Below are 9,102 nucleotides of genomic sequence, written 5' to 3' on the forward strand. Positions count from 1 at the left end.
GTTGACTTGAAGTTTTTCTCTTTGTCAAAATTGGGGTTCAGAGGATGGGTGGGATGTGTTCTTGCTGCTGCCTCCAGTTTACAGCTTCTCTAGACAGCACAACTTGTTTTCATTTTGATTCTACTAGCCGCAAGGTCAGCTACTACTAAGTACCTGAGGGTCCGCGAGATGGCTCAGTGGGGAAAAGAGCTGACCACCGAGTCTTGACAGTGACAACTTGAGTTCAGTCCGCAGGAGCCACATAGTGGAAGGAGAGAACTGACTTCTGTAAATTGTCCTCTGACCTCCACACATGTGCTTTGGTATTTGCATACACTAACACATAAGTTTTTAAGAGTTTGACTTGTTAGGTGTGGCGGTGTATCTCTGGAGTTCTCGGCCCATCTAGAGCCAGACAGTGAGACCATGTCTCGAAATAACAAAGTGGAAAACTGGGCGGTGGTGTTGCATGCCTTTAATCCCACCAGTCAAGGGGCAGAGGCAGGTGGATCTCTGTAAGTTCTCAGCCAGCCTGGTCTACAGAGTAAATTCCAGGACAGTCAAGGATACAGAACTCCCCCCCCCAAAAAAAAAGAAGAAGAAGAAAGAAAAGGGGGGGACAGAAAAAAACTAATTTTTTTCAACTGGAAAAAGTTTAATTTGTAAATTTATGAGAAATGAGAGATGCTGGTCAATAACCACATAGATTATAGGAGAGGGTCTTTGAGAAGGACAGGCTGGTTGGTGGACTGGCTTATAGTACGGATAAAGTCAACAACTAAATCCTTCTAATGAATGGGACCAAGTTTTATTAAAGAATTTTGCCCTGTGTACCTAGTCACAGCATGATGGTGTAGAGACCCAAGCTGTCTTGAAATCATTATGTAGGGGAAGATGACTTTGAATTGATTCTCCTGCCTCCACCGCCCAGTGATAGGATCACAGGTGTGTACCACAATGCTGGATTGTATGTGGTTCTAGGGATCAAACCCAGGGTTTCATGCATTTTGGACTACCAACTGAGACATATCCCCAGCCTTGCCCCCTTTGCCCTGCTGCCAACCCGTTTTTAACTATTCAGTGTGTGCTCTGTGATTCGCCACAGACCGCAATTGCCTTGCCTAGGACTTCTCCCCTTTATGCCTCCAGCCAGTGGCCGACATGATCTATGACACTGATTCATTGGCCCCACGGGGGAAAACTGTTGCCTGAGCTCCAGAACCCTGCTGGGGATCAGGTCAAAGTTAAATTCTATCAGAACCACAGCAAGCTTGTTGTCCACCTTTGAGTGTGTCGTGTGTGAAACCAAGCACACACATACCAGAGGACAACCTCACCTTCCACCTTGTTATTCACTGCTGTGTATACCAGGCTGACTGACTCTGAAGATTCCCATCATTCTCCTGTTCCTGCCTCCCGACACCTAGTAGGGGTCTGCCGGGATTACAGCTCCTTGTGCTTCTGCACATGGCTTTTTTAAAAACGTGTTCTGGGGATCTGATCTCAACATATCAAGCTCGCACAACAAGTACTCTGCTCACTGAGTCATCTCCCCAGACTTGAGGAGCATGCCCTTAATCACATGGCTCTGACCCCTGTCTCTGGTGCTGCTTGGTCTCAGACAGTTGGTGCCATTCATTGGTGGGCTTGGGAAGTAGCTTGGTCACTCACTATGAGGCAAACAGGGCTCTTGGTTGATGATGACTGGAGTATTAACAATGCTTGGTAAGGTGGGCTTTATGAAGGCTTTGCAACTCGTGGCCTAAGTAGAAATGTGTCACATTTGACTGCTGGTAATGATGTCGCTGCTGGCGCTGAGTTGCTGAAGGTGGACTGGGGGAGCGCCTGGTTCTGGAATGTGGGTGGTTTTTGGTTTACCAAAATTCTTCCCTCTTATTTATTATAAAAGGTGAGGACATAGCAAGGGGTGATTATGAGGCAGGAATGGGGGTACCATGCTCTTTAGACTGTTTCCTGATGTCTGGGGGCATAGACATCTTTGGGGACCCAAGGAAGCTGGGTTGCTGGTCAGGTCTGGGAAGATTAGACTGTTTCACTCAGTGTCCAGGCTCTGCAAGACCAAGACCATCTGGGGTTAGGGAAGGGCAGGCAGCAGCTGTTAGACTGGACCACCTTTGGCTAGTCACTCTGGAACTATCCAGGATGCAGGTTTTGAGAGAACACCTGGAGCTGAGAGGTTACTTGGATGGATTTTATATATATATACGTACATACATATACATGTATATGTACGTATATATATATATAATATATATAATATATATCTGTGTGTGTGTGTATTATGAAAATAGTAGCAGTGCTTATCAGAGCTGGGTTTTTTTGTTGTTGTTGTTTTTGAATGAATCTTTGGAACTTCACCTGGAATAAGACATTTTCTTGTGGTCTTTCTAGAAATAGAGAAAGTAAGAAGGACTTTATCCCTTTTCTGTTTATCAATAGTGCTGAGGAATACATGGTCTCATTCCCTTAAGCTGTTTTCAGTTGTGTGAAATATTTTTTAATTTTTTTAAATTATGTATATAGTGTTCTGGGCACCAGATCTCATTATAGATGGGTGTGAGCCATCATGTGGTTGCTGGGAATTGAACTCAGGACCTCCAGAACAGCAGTCAGTTCTCTTAACCTCTGAGCCATCTCTCCGGCCCCAGAGCTAGATTGAGAGCTTGTCAGAACTCCATTGATTAATGTTAAAACTCTGAACTTTTGAAGTTTTAACATAATGATACCATAGAGAGGGAAAGCAATCTGAAACATTTTTTTTTTTTTTAAATTTATTTATTTATTATGTATACAGTATTCTCAGTACTCTGTCTGCATGTATGCCTGCAGGCCAGAAGAGGGCACCAGATCTCATTACAGATGGTTGTGAGCCACCATGTGGTTGCTGGGAATTGAACTCAGGACCTTTGGAAGAGCAGGCAGTGCTCTTAACCTCTGAGCCGTCTCTCCAGCCCCAATCTGAAACATTTTTTCGTTTTCATATATACCTTAAATTAGTTTCTTATACCATTACAGATTGCATTTACACAGCTTAAGATACTTTCTTAGACCTTTATAACTTGCATTTACATACCTTAAAACACTACTTAGACCCTTACAACTTATTTAAGCTTTCATAGCCTCAGACCTTACATAAACTTTATACTTTTTGTCTGTCCAATCATTTACCACGAGACACAGGTGGCAAGAGTGTGACATTTGAAGGTCCTAAATAAGGGGATTCTATAAAGGGAGAAATTTCTTACTCTAGGAAATGGATGTGAGCAACTGAGCACACTGAGTCTCCATATGGCATTGAATCCAGGCTTCATTAGGCAAATGCTATGCCACTAAGCTACATTTTCAATCTGACCTAGGTTTATGGGAGTTAAAAGGATGCCCCAGATAGTCACTTCAGCAAAGTGTAATGACGTTCCCACACCTGAAACTGTAGGTCCATCCATCCATCATATCTAGTTGTTCTGTGTATGACATTAGTGCTAGCCAATGTGCTCGTTAATCAAGTGAATTAATCCATGGGATAAAGTGAACTGGTTATTAATGCAGTGCTTTGGAAGTAGACATAGATGGGCTTTGTTCAACTCTATTAAAGCGTCACTTGAGATTTTTATATAACTCACCTATGCAATAAAAGCATAGTTAAAGATAAATGTAAAGGGTACCAGCCACATAGCAAGAGCTCAGAAAGTTCATGGGGCCAGTAAGATGGATCAGCTGGTAAGGATGCTTGCTGCCAAGTCTGACCCCGGTTCCATCCCTGGACAATACATGGTGGAAGGAGAGATTTGACTCTCATAAGTTATGCTCTAACTTTCACATGTGGGTGAGCTTGGTTTACCAACAGCTGGAAACTGAACTCAGGATTTTTGCAAGAGTGTTAGGTGCTTTTATTAGCAGAGTCATCCCTCCAACGCCTTGTTCTTTTGCTTGATTTAAGGCTACAACTTCATCAGATAGAGTAGCTCTGGAATGTAAATGGATTTTTCTTTTTTTATGAAATTTTTCATTTATTTTACACACCAACCAGTTTCCTCTCCCTCCACTCTTCCTGTTCTCTCCTTCCACCTTCCGCCTATCCCTCCCCTTCCCATCCACTCTCTCCGGTCAGAAAGGGGCAGGCATATCATGATGGCATATCATGCTGAGGTAGGAACAAGTTCCTCCCACTGCACCAAGACTGGGTGAGGCATCCCTGCATGGGGAATAAACTCCGAACAGCCCACTCATGTGCCAGGGATGGTTCTGACCCCACTACTAGGGGCCCCACAATCAGACTAATCTACAAAATTGTCATCCATATGCAGAGGGCCTAAGTCAGTCCATGTAGGCTCCCTAGCTTAGATGGATTTTTCTTTGGGCCGCCAGCTCACAAATAATGACACAGAGACTTATTATTAATCGTGAAAGTTCAGCCTTTGATGTGGGAGAATTTTCTGTATTCTGTCAATCATATTTTAATAAAACGCTGATTGGCCAGGCAGGCAGTATAGGCGGGAAAGCCAGACAGGAAGTAGGGGTGGAGCAAAGAGACTGGGAGTATTCTGGGAAAACAGGAAGCTCCCTCCGCCACTCCTGCACAAACCACCGAAGAGGCAGCATGTAACTTGCCCAGCTGAGAAAGGTACGGAGCCATGTGGCTAATGTAGATAAGGATAATGGGGTAAAATAAGTTATAAGAGTTAACAAGAAGCCTGACCTAATGGGCCAATCAATTTTATAATCTTATGGAGTCCTGTGTGTGATTTTTCCTTGGGAATTGCCGGATGTGGGGTGCCGGGCAGGACAGAAACCCCAACAAGCTGGCCCCTCATGTTACAAGCCTTACCTTAGGCTTGTCCCACGAGCTCTTATAACTTAAATTAGCCGTTTATACTAATCTATGTTCTGCCCCAATCCATGATCTCACCTCTCTATACTGCCCATCGCACTTCCTTCAACTCTGGCAGGCGACTCCATCTTTTTCCCAGAGTTCTCTTTGCCCAGAAGTCCTGCCTATGCCTCCTGCCTAGCTATTAGCTGTTCAGTTTTTTATTACACCAATCACAGCAAACACATCTTCACACGGTGTACAAATATCCACAACACTGGAACATTAAGGAGAAAAGAGAACCTAGAGAAATTCCAGAGGAGAGAAAGAACAACAATTTATACTACTACTACTGTTACTACCACACACACACACACACACACACACAGGTGAAGCTGCCAACTTCCTTATGAAATACATCTTGAAATCAGAATGATGTAGGAGTGGAAAATAAGGAAACTATACTTGCTTTGTGGGTAGTGACCTCAGAGGATATGGAAAATATATCATTAGTAAATGAGGGGACATCAAGGAGGAACCCCAAACTGAAGAACATGTGTGTTCTGGAATAGATGTCAAAGGCAATTCACCTCTTTACAAGCTGTTTGATCTTTCTTAACTCTAAGAGAAGCAGAATGATGAGTTTGATTATACAGCAACATAACATACTGCTCTAGGCTTCTTCAGGAATATTCCAAGTATTCTGGTATCACTGAACTTGAGAGGGTGACTGGCTTAGCACAGACTCATCACTAGGTCTAGATCAATTAACCCTTGGGTCAACAGTATCAACTTGCATAATGAAATAAACTAGAGCTAACTATGTTCTGCTAAGAACTTGCCTTAGTGTGGGAGAATTGAGTCTGCCCATGCCTGAGGGGGTCCCCAGTGGCCAGTTCTGACCAGCTCAACTACCACCCAGGCCTGCATCCAGGACCTTGGGTACACTCACCCTAACATCTGCTCCATCTGTGATCTACTAGAGCATGTGAAGAAGCTGGTCCTGCAGCACAATACCCTCAGGATCTCCAGGACTCAGGATAGCTGAGGGATATCCGAGAGGTGTTTAGAAAAGGGTCCAGTGACTCTGGTGTGCCAGAAGCCAGAGACCTTGAACCAGACCAATAGCTAACTGTAATTTGCAAGTAAAGCTGATAGACAAAGGGTCTGCCGAGTGACTCACTGCAGCTCCCAGTGCCACTAAGGCGAATGAAAAGCTGTTGGAGAGGCAGGAAAGAGAGAAGCAAAACGTTTTCTGCTTTGTTTCATTTTTTTCAAATTTTATTTTAGGGAGCAGATGCTGTAAGGTGAAGGGCAGATATGGAGTAATTGGGAAGTGAGAAGAATTGGGGTGCATGATGTAAAATTCCCAAAGAACCAATAAAGAAATTATGCTTTTTATTTTTTATTTTTAAAAGAACCTGCCTTAGTTACTTTGCTGTGATAAAATTACTCTGTCCAGGGCTAGAAAGATGGCTCAGCAGTTAAGAGTGCATAGTGGTCTTACAAAGGATCTGAGTTCAGTTCCTCACACCCATGTGAGGTGACCCACAGCTCTAGTAAATCCAGCCCCAGGGGATGTTGTCACCCTCTTACAGCCTCCCTGGGCACCCGCACTCACATATACAAATCCCACACACTGACACAGGTATATAAATTAAAATGTTATCTATCTATCTATCTATCTATCTATCTATCTATCTATCTATCCATCTATCCATCCATCCATCTATCCTTTTTATAAGACTCTCACTACATAGCCCTCATTGACCTGGAACTGTGTAAGTAGACCTCTGGAGTACATGGAAGAAAGACATGCACCACGCACCAGCACACCTAGCCCATTCTATTTTTATATTGATTCTCAAGAGTCATTTTTCAGCCAGGCAATGGTGGTGCACGCCTTAATTGAAGCACTTGGGAAGCAGAGGCAGGGAGATCTCTGAGTTTGAGACCAGTCTGGTCTACAGAGAGCTCCAGGGCAGCCAGGGTTATACAGAGAAACCCTGTATTGACAAAACAAAACAAAACAAAAAGTCTTCTCTCCTCAGAGAGTCTGGTCATGAACTTAGGTCTGCATGTCCCCATACTGAGCGCCTCCCCCAAGCTGAGCATTCTTGCTAAAATTTCCTGACCCCTTTCTCTCTTTGACACAGGGTTTCACTACAACCCAGGTTGCCCTAGGATTCACTATGTATCCCAAAATTGGCCTCAAACTTGTGGCAATTCTCATGCCAAAGTGCTGGAGTTACTACCAGATCCAACTAGGTGTGTCATTTTTGTTGCTTGTCAGTGGTACACAGTCACGTACTTTTGCTACAGATGTTGCCTATGGCTTGAAGCAGCTCTGATACTCAGGATGCTATGTCATTTCAAAGACGTTTGAGGAATTTAAACTATGATATCACTGAGTGGTGGTGGTACATGTCTTTAATTCCAGTACTCAGGAGGCAGAGGCAGGTAGATTGTCGAATTTGAGACCTTGGTCAACAGAGCTAGTTCCAGGATATCCAGGGCTACACAGAGAAACCCTCTCTCAAAAAAACCAAAACCAAGCTTGGTGGTGGTGATACACGCCTTTAATTCCAGTACTTAGGAGGCAGAGACAGGTGGATCTCTGTGAGTTCGAGGCCAGCCTGGTCTACAGAGTGAGCTCCAGGACAGGCTCCAAAGCTACAAAAACAAAACAAAAAACAAAAACAAAAAAAAAAAACCAAAAACCTCTGTCTCAAAAAACAAAACAAAACAAACCCCAAGCAAAACAAAAACCACAAAGTCATTCCCATTCCTCATATTTTCTGAGAGCAAGAGCAAGGGAAACCTTTATATACATATCCCAGTGGATCACCCCCATGTCTTATGAGCCAGATTATGACATATACCCATACACAAATAAACCTGGTGACTAGGGAGGTGGTATCAGGCCAGCATTAAGACATGCACATCTATAAAGCTACTAGCACTTGGGAAGCAGAGAAGAAAGATCTTGAGTTAAGGGAGGTATGGGCTACCCAGTGAGTTTCAAGATAGACTGAGTTACTACATAGTGAGACTCCAACAAAAGGCTAAATCTTGGAATTAGAGAGAGGGAGAATACCCAGACACGCTGCTATTAGGAAGCAAAGCAGCAGTGAAGAGGGGAAAGGGCTGAGATAAAGCTGAGAGTGACGACAGAGTGACAGCAGGGGCGATGGCTCAGTTGATAAAGGGTTTGAAAGAACGGACTGATCGAACTTCAATCTCCAGAACCCACATTAAAAAAATAAAGCCTCACTGTGTACGGTAGCTCACACCTTTGATTCCCGCACTTACGAGGTAGAGGCAGACACATCTATGAGTTTTAGGACAGCCAGGACTACATAGATCCTGTCTCAAAAAAAAAAAAAAAAAGGCAGCAGCAGCAGTCAGGTGATATCATCCCAGTACTGCAGAGGCAGAAACAGGAAGATCCCTGAGGCTTGCTGTCAGCCTATCCTAATTGGGCAGTAATAGACTGCCTTTAAAAAGTGGTTAGTTCCTGAGGAATGGCCACATCATCCTCTGACCTATACATGCACACACATGTACCCACACCTACACAGACTTGACACATGTAAAACTCCCCGTAAACACACACCCATGCATACACTCACTTTTTAAAAACCCTGTTATGAGGTTTAAACTCTGATTTCTTTCTTTTGTCCTCCTCCTATTTTTGTTTTTGAGCAGGGTTTTACTATGTAGTTCTGGATAGCCTGGAGCTCACTAGGTTGGGAACTCAAGATTCACCTGCCTCTGCCTCTGCGTCCTAGGATTTCAAGCATAGGCCACCACAATAGCAGTATCTTTTTCTTTTAAGATTTGTTTGTTTGTGTGTGTGTGTGTGTCTCTCTCTCTCTCTCTCTCTCGTGTGTGTGTGTGTGTGTGTGTGTGTGTGTGTGTGTGTTTGCATGCACCGCATATGAGGGAGCCCAGAGAGGTGAGAAGAGAACATTTGACCCTCTCGATCTGGAGTTACAGGTGGTCGTGAGCTAACATGGGTGCTGGAAACTGAGCTTTGGTTCTCTGTAAGAGCAGTTAGGGCTTTTAATTGCTAAGCCATTTCTCCAAGTCGAAGAAGATTCATTTTTATTTTAAGCGTTTTTTGTTTGTTGTTTGGTTTTTTTTTTTGCAGACAGGGTTTCTCTGCGTACCTCTGGCCATCCTGGAACACTGTTGACCAGGCTGGCCTCAAAATCAGAGATCCGTCTGCTTCTGCCTCCCGTGTTTTGCCTGTATGTGTATCTGAGCACCCAGGGTGTGCAGTGTTCCCAGAG

Source organism: Myodes glareolus, chromosome 2 (genome assembly GCF_982192425.1).
Source record: "Myodes glareolus chromosome 2, mMyoGla1.1, whole genome shotgun sequence".
Taxonomy (NCBI): domain Eukaryota; kingdom Metazoa; phylum Chordata; class Mammalia; order Rodentia; family Cricetidae; genus Myodes; species Myodes glareolus.